The sequence below is a fragment of the Benincasa hispida genome, chromosome 6 (assembly GCF_009727055.1).
Source record: "Benincasa hispida cultivar B227 chromosome 6, ASM972705v1, whole genome shotgun sequence".
Taxonomy (NCBI): Eukaryota; Viridiplantae; Streptophyta; class Magnoliopsida; order Cucurbitales; family Cucurbitaceae; genus Benincasa; species Benincasa hispida.
This window is the reverse complement of record NC_052354.1, coordinates 24,167,351-24,176,986: the sequence shown is the minus strand read 5'-3', so window position 1 is coordinate 24,176,986 and position 9,636 is coordinate 24,167,351. Positions and strand designations below refer to the sequence as shown.

At 32.4% G+C, this 9,636-nt stretch overlaps 1 long non-coding RNA gene across 1 annotated transcript; it reads right to left on the bottom strand.

Moving 5' to 3' along the window:
- Positions 1–4,270: 4,270 nt before the first annotated feature.
- LOC120080108 lies at positions 4,271–4,930 on the bottom strand. Its single transcript, XR_005482424.1, has 2 exons — positions 4,824–4,930; positions 4,271–4,751 (listed from the first exon to the last, which is right to left on the bottom strand). It is a non-coding gene; the product is annotated as an uncharacterized LOC120080108 (long non-coding RNA).
- Between the last annotated feature and the right edge of the window lie 4,706 nt (positions 4,931–9,636).

Genomic DNA, 9,636 nt, shown 5'->3' with positions numbered 1-9,636 from the left:
TTCAAATAAACTTAAAATGTTATAAACTTCGAAGAGAACAACCTGCATCTTTTTCCAAATAAAGTGTCAAAAGATCAATCCTAAGTAACTTATAAACTTGTAAACATCAAAATATCTAATGCAATAACATTAAGAAACTTTTTCCACCATGAATTAAATATGTTATGACCCACAAGTCATATACAAAATTTTATAATTCCTTTGTACTAATCTCACGCTTATATCGGAAATAAAATGACGTTAATCCACAAAGAGAAAGAAAAACTCAACAGCTATAGAGGCACAAAAGAGAATGTTAGCAAAACTCAACAGCTATAGAAGCACAAAAGAGAATGTTAGCAACTCTTTCATAATGAGCAAAGTTAGAAAACATAAACTTTGTTAAGATAAGAAAAATGCTAATTAACAAACATAAATAAAGATGAATAGATAAATAAATAAGAAGCATGGTTATTTCAGCACAAATCATGCTACTCAGCTTTGGTCTAAAGGAAAAGAAAAATCTCATAAGCACCAAAATCTTAAGCATAACAACTTTATCGATCCACCCAAGCTATAGGAATAAGTAAGGTGAAAAGAAAAGTAACGACACTTGATTACTCAGAGAAACGATGCTTAATTATTTAGGTGAAAGGAAAAGTAATACACATGAAATTCTTACCAGTGACAAGCACAGCTTCGTCTGCAGAAGACTCGAAGTTGGAATGTGGAAAAAGTACGCCCCAACGTAAAGCTTCTGTTGAAATGCCTTGAATCTGTTTGTTGGCACTTCAAACAATCAAATACGGGGGTCTCGAACAACCAACCTATTCAGATTTCGTATTCAGCATATTTATTTATTTATAGTTATCTACGATTTTGACCCTAAGGTTTAGAGTGGTGCGTTATATAAACTCTCTAACCTTAGAGGCATCGTTTTGATGTAATTTTCTGAAAACATTCTCTCAAATTGTCGATCTTCTCTATCTCTACGTTCCTTTTTGTGTTCTTTAATTGTCGATTTCGTAAAAACTTCTGTATAACGAAACACAATGTACTACAGATTCAATGATCTCACACATAGCTAATCATTAACTTCATAAAAAGAACCTCACAATTAAAGCTATGTCATCAAGCATTTGTTGTAGTGATTGACTCTTCCCCATAGCATAACAACAACTCCAAATCATCCACCACATCACCGAGTAATGCCAACTCACCACACCAATATACAACCACATATCAACAAGAGAAAATCAAGGAAAAGTCAACATATCACCAAGCATGATCTCAGCAAGATTGACCTACATTTGACAGATTAACCATGCAGCCATTTGAGTTGCATCTTTAACTTATCAACTATGGAAAGGACCGTTGGAAAAATTAATGTGCCATCGACTTACCCTTTTCCATATTGATTTTACTTACTCTTAATTATCTCCTTCCTTGTGTAGTTGATTTGAAAATTAACGATCATTTTCTATCTCCTATGTGCGTGTACAAGAAAGAATACGAGAATTCACCAAGTAATGTCTCCATTCTTTTAGCATATAATTCAAGAATATGAGAGTTAGAAATTCAATTTAAACCAACAATAACGAACCCAAAAGGGTTTGAAAACCTTAATATTCACCAAAATAGTGCTAAAACCTGCTAGTATTCAAGATTAACCAAGAAAAATTCAATGAACAGATACCCCACAGTTGATAAGAATACAAGTGAAATTTGAAAGTGGAGAATAAAGTGGGATGAGCATGGAAGAAAAAGTGTTTACAACATGCCCAATCATTCCTTGCCGCAAATAAACTCTAATTAAAAGGTAAAAAAACACTTGGATTTGAGCTGCAAAGAGGGTATGTATCCCTAAGAACACCAAAAAGAAAGTTGGACCCATAATTTTTTAGATGGTAAAGTCTGCAGTAGAAATAGCACCAAATGATGAAAAATGACATGTAGAAGTATGATAGGAAAATTCTATTTGGAAAGAATCAATTAACCATATTGACTAGTATATCTCAGTTGAGGAACCAAAGAGCATTCAAGATGTAAACACTAAGCACAAGAATGATACGTGATCCTCCTCCTTATATACTGCATGCCCAATAAGTAATAGGTAGAAGTAATGCATAAAATATTATTCATACCAAACACGTTGACAAAGCAAGCAATAACACTATAGAGGTATTAGTAGTAGAATCACTTAAATTTTGGAGGAGCTACACACCTTGGCGAGATTTTGTTGCAATCTTTTGATATTAGCAACACTAAAACTCCTTAAATATGTTAAAAGTCATCCCTCTATTGGGTTGTATGTCCTAAAATTCATAGTTTGTAAAGTTAAACACATTCTATCATCAATAAAGATGTTATTCAACATTTCTTCAATAAAGTTATTGAATCTTTAAATTGTATTCATACCGTCTAAATCCAATAAACTAAGATTCATGGATATTACATGAATACTTCAACTTTATGTAGAGACATAAAGATGGATCAAGTTCGAGTAAATAACCAAAATGGTCTATAGTATATGAATAAGGTTGGGTGTCTTATTCTGGCAACACTATTAGATGCGACCAACTCTGTAACGTTTACAAGTTGTTGTAAAGGTACTACAAATGAAGTGATCCTAATTCGTTCATGTATTGACATGAGGAGTGGGAGCGTCCTATGCAATGAGTTTGCATAAGTCACTGTTACTCTATAATGCTGTTTACTATTTAAGACTGACTATTTCATTTAGATGACTTAAGTAACTCGATCTTAATCCTGAGCTAACTATGAACTCCTGTTTATTCAGGATTATCCTTAGATTTACATAGGTGAGAGTTGGCTCAACAACACCGACTCAATAAGCCTTCTTTTTCAGGGTAAGACCGAGTAAATAGCTAGGAACATAGGGTGCAAGACGAAATTCACGCCTACCCGATTTAGGGATAGGAGAAAGGTTGTTCTCTTAAGTACTGAATCCAGGTCTTGAATAAGAGGCTCCACTCTCCCATTGACTCGAGAGGGATCCAGTTAGTAATTGGATCATAAACCAAATTGGATCAGTAAGAACTTAAGGAATGAGACGTAATATTGAGGGTCAAACATCATATTGACCCAGTCATTATTACAAACAATCTGTGAAAGGTCGACTTACTGATTATGGTTAAATCATGTGGACACAAATATATCTATAGTGAGAGGAATGCAACTATCGAGCTATAATAGTGTGACTTGATAGTTAACAAATACTGATTAATTTGGACTAAAGAGTTTTAGCCGATTAATCTTAAATCGTTGGAAACATGAACACCTTGAATTAATAAATTAAGTGAACTTGAAATGATATCAATTTGAATTGCTCAAATTTAATTTCAATTTGAATATGTTCAAATTGAGATTAGAGTTTGAGTTTGAATAAGTTTAAATTTAAATTAGGGTTTGTATTATTTTATTCGATATAATTAACATTTAATTTATCGAAATCAAACAAAATTGAGAGTTTATAATATTTAAATATTAATTACATAAATAAGATTCATGTTGAAAATTAGATGTATGATTAATTTAATATTTGATATTAAATTAATTAATTAAATAAATATGTTTTATTAATTATAAATTCAAATTAATTCTAATTTTAATTCAATTTGAGAAATTGAATTTTGATTTGATTAAATTATAAACGGATTAAATCAGGTTTTAATTAATTTGGAATTAATTGAAATTGAAAATTTGAAAAAATGGAGAAAATGGGTTTTTCCCATATTTTCTCCAAGCATGAGGTGTTCCTTATGTAAAAAGACACAATTCCACTAATTGATTGTATAAGCTGCTGGCATCTTGGGGAAGCTGAAATGCTTGCATGCTGCAAGTGATTAAAACTCTCTGAAAAATGAAGGGATAGAGATGGTTGAGATTTTTGGTTGGAAACAAGGTTCTGCTAATTTTCTATTCTTCTCTCTTCAAACTCACAAAACACCTTCACAAATTCACTCAAATCTGAGTTCTACCACTTAAATTCAAGACTGAGAATGGTAGAAAAGATCTCTTAATGAATTTCCTATCAAATTGGCTGAAATCGTGTGAAGATCAACTTAGATCAAGAAAATTTCATCAAAGATATGTTAAACTTGAAATTTACTTGTGATTTTCTATAAAAACATGCTTTAGAACTCAAATTAAATGTAATTAGAGTGCTAATTGATTCTATTTGATTTTAGTTGCTTCCATCGCATTCTTGTGTATCCCACCAACCGCATTTAGAGCATCGCCAGAGATGATACAAATAACGCGAAGTGCATGACGAAATAACCATTTGAGCTCAGGAGATCATAAAGAAACGTACCACAAGTTCTCGTATACTTCTTTCACAACTTGTTCATCATCAATTTGGCTAGATCAAAACCCTAAAAAATTTATAACATACCCTATAAATTTTTGGCGAACTCTTTAATTTTGCAATTTCTCCGTCTCAATGCTAGATTGAAATAGTCGAGCACCTCCGCACCACCTTGCCTTTAGCCAAGCGCCTCCGTGCCACCTTGCCTCAGATTGAAACAATCGGTCGAGATCCCCAACATCAACAAAATCAAGAACCCTAAAACTTTTCAGAAAACTGAAAAGATGAAACTAAGGAAGTCAAGATAATACAAAAGAAAGTGTGAAGAAGAAATCGAGAGAGGAGAAAACCTTCGCTTGCCACAAAATTCAACTTAAGATTACAAAAATCCACAAAATCCAAATTAGGATAAAAAATCGGGAGAGCATAACCTTCGATTGCCCTACAAATTTTCAAAATAAAGTGTGAAGAAGAGAGGAAAAGAGAGGGTTTAGATAGAAGGAAGAACACTGACCTAGGAGTACGCAAGATAAAACCTTCGCGTGCCGAGATTTGGGTCGTGTGAAGATTTGAGGGGGAATTTTAATTCCTTTTTTTTTCATTAAAAATAAGCGCCAAAATAATATTACCGCCTAAAACTTTAAGATTTTTAATAACCTTTTGTAAAAAGGCTCTTAACTAAAGTTATCTTATCAAACCTTTGTTGTAGTGGCCATAAAAGATCTAGTCAAAAGTCTTTCATATTTATCCATCCTCAATTCACACGCATCATCCATTATCCATCGTAGAAATATATGCATCAGATATAAGATATGATGGCATTCTCAAATAGTCTATTAATGGTCGAAGTTAGATATCATTCCGGTATCTAGCTAATGATGGCATTCTCAAATAGTCTATTAATGGTCGAAGTTAGATATCATTCCGGTATCTAGCTAAGATCTACGACAAATTATTCAACCATAAAAAAAAGGAGATTTTATCAATTTTTTATGTACAAATAATGGAACAATCACAAACACTTTTTTTACTATGGATCTACTACCAGAAACTCAATGCGTAATCTTATCATTCAATGTGCATTCCTGAATAATCTCATTTTTCAATTATTTTCAAAGTGATTTAATCGATAAAAGCATTTTGATATATTAAAAATCTAGTTTCTTGACAAATTTTTGTCAGATGGAAAAGCAATACTATCTTGACTTCAAAATTGAAACTATAAAAGGAAGTACAAACTTCATTCCTTATTACCTCACGAGAGAATTCTTCAAGGAAAGAGTGAAAGACAGAAAGAAAAGAATGAATGAATTCTACTAGTAAGAAAGAATAAAAGAATGATCGTGATCAAGAACAACGACAACGATCAACACCTCTGCAAACCAAAACCTCGTACTCTCAAGCATTTGAATTTCTCAAAGGAGAACTATCACAAGCAATGGAGGATCGAAAAGGGAAAAATCCTCAAACAATACCATTATCAAATAAATTTCAAATTTTGGGATCTTCCATCCCTTCATGGTCTTTGCCTTGACAATCAACTCTTCTCCTATCAAAATCGAGGAATCATCCTCTCCTCCAACCACTTACGTCCAAGTCATCATAAACTCAAACTCTCAAAATTCAAAAGTTATACCCCCAAACAAAATCTTTAATTGTCGATCATCTTCATCTACCTCTTACCATAATAAAACTCAAACTTCATATATTACAACTCTTAAGCTAGAAATCATGAAACAATCCAAAAAACATTTTCGTCAAATTTCCATTTCCAAATCATCCACAAAAAACTTGTCTATTCTATGAATTTGTTCTTATTGGTACCGCCAATTGAAATCACTCGTAACAAAAACAAAGATGACTCTAACAGAATTGCCTTTTCAAAAGTCAAGATTCTTCGTATTCTAACTCCAACCAAATGAAACCAAAGTATTTATACCAAAAAAAGTTTTTCTCATCAATTTCTTCCATAAATTTATTCATACATTTTACAATGTGTGTTTGGTTAAAAAGTTTTAATAATTTCTGGTTCATAATGTTTGATGAAACATTTATTCAAAATTTTTCATTATGATTTAATGATTGGTAGGATATATTTGGTCTTGATGAGGCCATCCTACCATACAATTTGAATGTTTTAAATACTTTTTAGATAATATTTTCTCAAATTCTATTGACTTAACTCGACGTTTTTCAAATTATTTTCATCTGGCATGGATCTTTTGCTGGAATTACACAATCACAAAATCGAATGGAATCTCCCGCCTTTTCCAAACATACAAAGTCAAGTGGTGGGACAAATTCAACACAACTATTGCTTAAAAAAAATGTGGTGGATAAATGGTTCTCCATCTATCCCCACAACATGAAGCCAATATTGAGAATGGTGTCCTAAATCTCCTGATAGTCTCGTAGTTTGTAAACTCTGTAAACATATTGTTATTAATAAAATAAGTGTTATTTTATAAGCATTTGCTCAATCCAATAAACTAAGATTCGAGGTTATTTTATGTAAATTTAAACAAGTATGTAGAGACATACAGGTGTATCTTGTTTAAATTAATAACTTTAATGGTCTGTAGTAAATGGATAAGGAGGGATACCTTATCCTGGTGACATTACGGATACAACCCGCTTTGTAGATGTTACAAGGGTTATAAAGTGCTATAAACGGTCTAATCCTAATCATTTATGTGGAGACATGCAAGCGAGGTATCCTATACAAAGAGTTTATATAAGACCGAACCACAAAATGATTAGTCTCTTTATATAACGTCATTGATAATTGAGACTTACATTTCATTAGAATTACCATAGGTGACATGACCTTAATCCTGAGTAAGTTGGGAACTCCTACTCATGAGAGCGGTCATTTGATTTGTATGGGTGAGAGTGGCCAGATTGTCAACTCAACAAGCCTACCATTTTGGGGATTCATCTGATTGGGGAGTTAGGAACTCAGCTACACGAGACGGAATTCACTCATTCCCCGAAGCAGGGGTAAGTAAATAAATTAGTTCTTTAAGGGCTGATATTGTGTCTTGAACATATAGTGACCACACCCTCTCCTGGGAAGAGAGGACTCAGTCATAGTGGGACTATGACTTATTGTTCATTAGAGAAATTAGTGATACTTAGGAGTTAGATGTAACTATAGGGATAAAATGATAATTTTGATCAAGTTGTACTTACAAGCAATTTTTGAAGGTTAAATGTATTGTTGATTGGTCATATTTAATGGACACAGAAATATGTCTATAGTCTAAAGAGTGCGGTTGTCGGTCTTTAGTAGAGTGACTGTCTCTTATACACATCTAGATGTGTATAAGAGAATGGTAGATATCGTGATTAAAGAGTTTAGTCAGTTATTCAGGTACCGTTGGAGCTTCAAGCTACAGGTCCATAAGGTCCCCTTGGTAGCTCACTGAGTTCAAATTGAGAATCAGATCTTGGGTTAGTTTGAAGTGTTCAAATTAACAAGAGGAAATTTGATTATATATGGTATAATTAAATTGATTCAATTATATGTGATATAATTGATATGATGTATTTGATATATTATTGGAAGAATTAATATAAATGTGATTTATATTAAATACCATAAAATAGAAAACGAATTATGGTTTATTTATTGCATATAATGTAATATTAAAACTATAGGTTATAAATATAATATGATGAGTTAGTTATTATATTTATTTATAATATATTAATTATGTGACAATTAATTATTCTTTTTTTCAATAACCGCTTGAGTGGGAGGTTATTTACAGTTTATGGTAACTGTGAGATAGAAAGAAAAAATTGTTTTTCAATAAGATTCAAAGATCATTCGGTTGAATCATTCTCACAAAAGAAAAACACTATCGAGTAAAAGATGTTTCACTAAACGATAATTTACAAAGACTAAACGATCAAGTATCAAGTCTATACGATGGACTTCCTTCTTCTGTCGTATACTCGATCGTTTACTTCCTCCTTCCCTCTATCCAAAGTCATACAAAACCCACAACTCCTAGATTCTCTTACCGAGAATACCAAGGTAACTCTTGTGGTGGCGTCTTGTTTACTCGCTAGTGTTCGAGGATCAAGGATCGAGTTTCACTTGTTGAGATTGAGGATCGAGTTTCACTTGTTGAGATCAAGGATCTTTCAGTTGATCGTTGAGATCGAGTTCTGATCGTTGCGTTTGAGTTCTTCTTTGGACGCGTTGGAGACTGATTAAGGGAAATACGTGAAGAAAGAGTTCTTCAATGGTATTATACTCGATTCCCTTATTTGTTCTTTAAGAAACATGTTGTAATTTTAGTCTTTGTGCATAACTATTTTTGAATAACTGTAAATGTATGTGTTCTTTCTCAATGGAGTTTGGAACGATCCGCTTCCGCACACTGGTTCTCTAGTTTAGAGTTCATTCAGCCAAACCTACAAAAAAAAGTCAACAATTCTCGACTAAAAAATCAAGACTAATGGTTGCAATAACACAAGTATCAAATGAAGAAAAACTCAATGTTATCATTCAACGAATTTCGTCTCAATCCACTACCAGCAAGAAGAAAATATATCAAACCTTCAAGAAGAAGAGGATGAAAATGAATATGCAAATTTTATGCATCACATTTACACTAAAACCTAATCCACCAATCCAGTCAGTAGAAGACAAAATTCTCAAGTTGCAAATGAAGATAAAGTATTATACGTGCGTTATTTTAGGTCTTAAAGTGTCAAAGTATTGTACAGGTGTAATTTTAGATTTTAAGTGTCATATTTTGTAAAGACGTGTCCTATAACCCATGATGTAAATAATAATTTGGCTTGTTTTATGTAAATAGTGTAGTAAGTAGCCAAGGCAGAGGTTTTTTTGGATGGGTCTTATGTAAATTTCTTTTGAATACTTTTCCCGAGAAAAGGAAGAACTTGTAAAATTTCAATGAAAGTTCTTATTTTCTCCAAATTCTTCCTCTTTGAATCACCGCTATCATCTTCAATTTTCAATTTCAAGTAAGTATCTTCTCAATTTTGACTTCCCATATTTTTATTAAAATAATTATTTGTTTATTCCTTTTAATAATTCCAATATTATCATTATTTTAATTTCCAACAAATAAAAACATTAAATTTAATTTTCACATTTACATCAATTTCTTCATACCATCATTCCCACACACCTCCACGTATCACCCATGCATCACAACCACATCTCCCACATTACCACCACATATTGCCATGTGCCATCACCACAAAATGTATGCATAATTACATCAAATGAAAAGAGGGTTTCATAAATACATGTGAAGATCTTCTTGAATCTTCAAATTCAGTTGCAA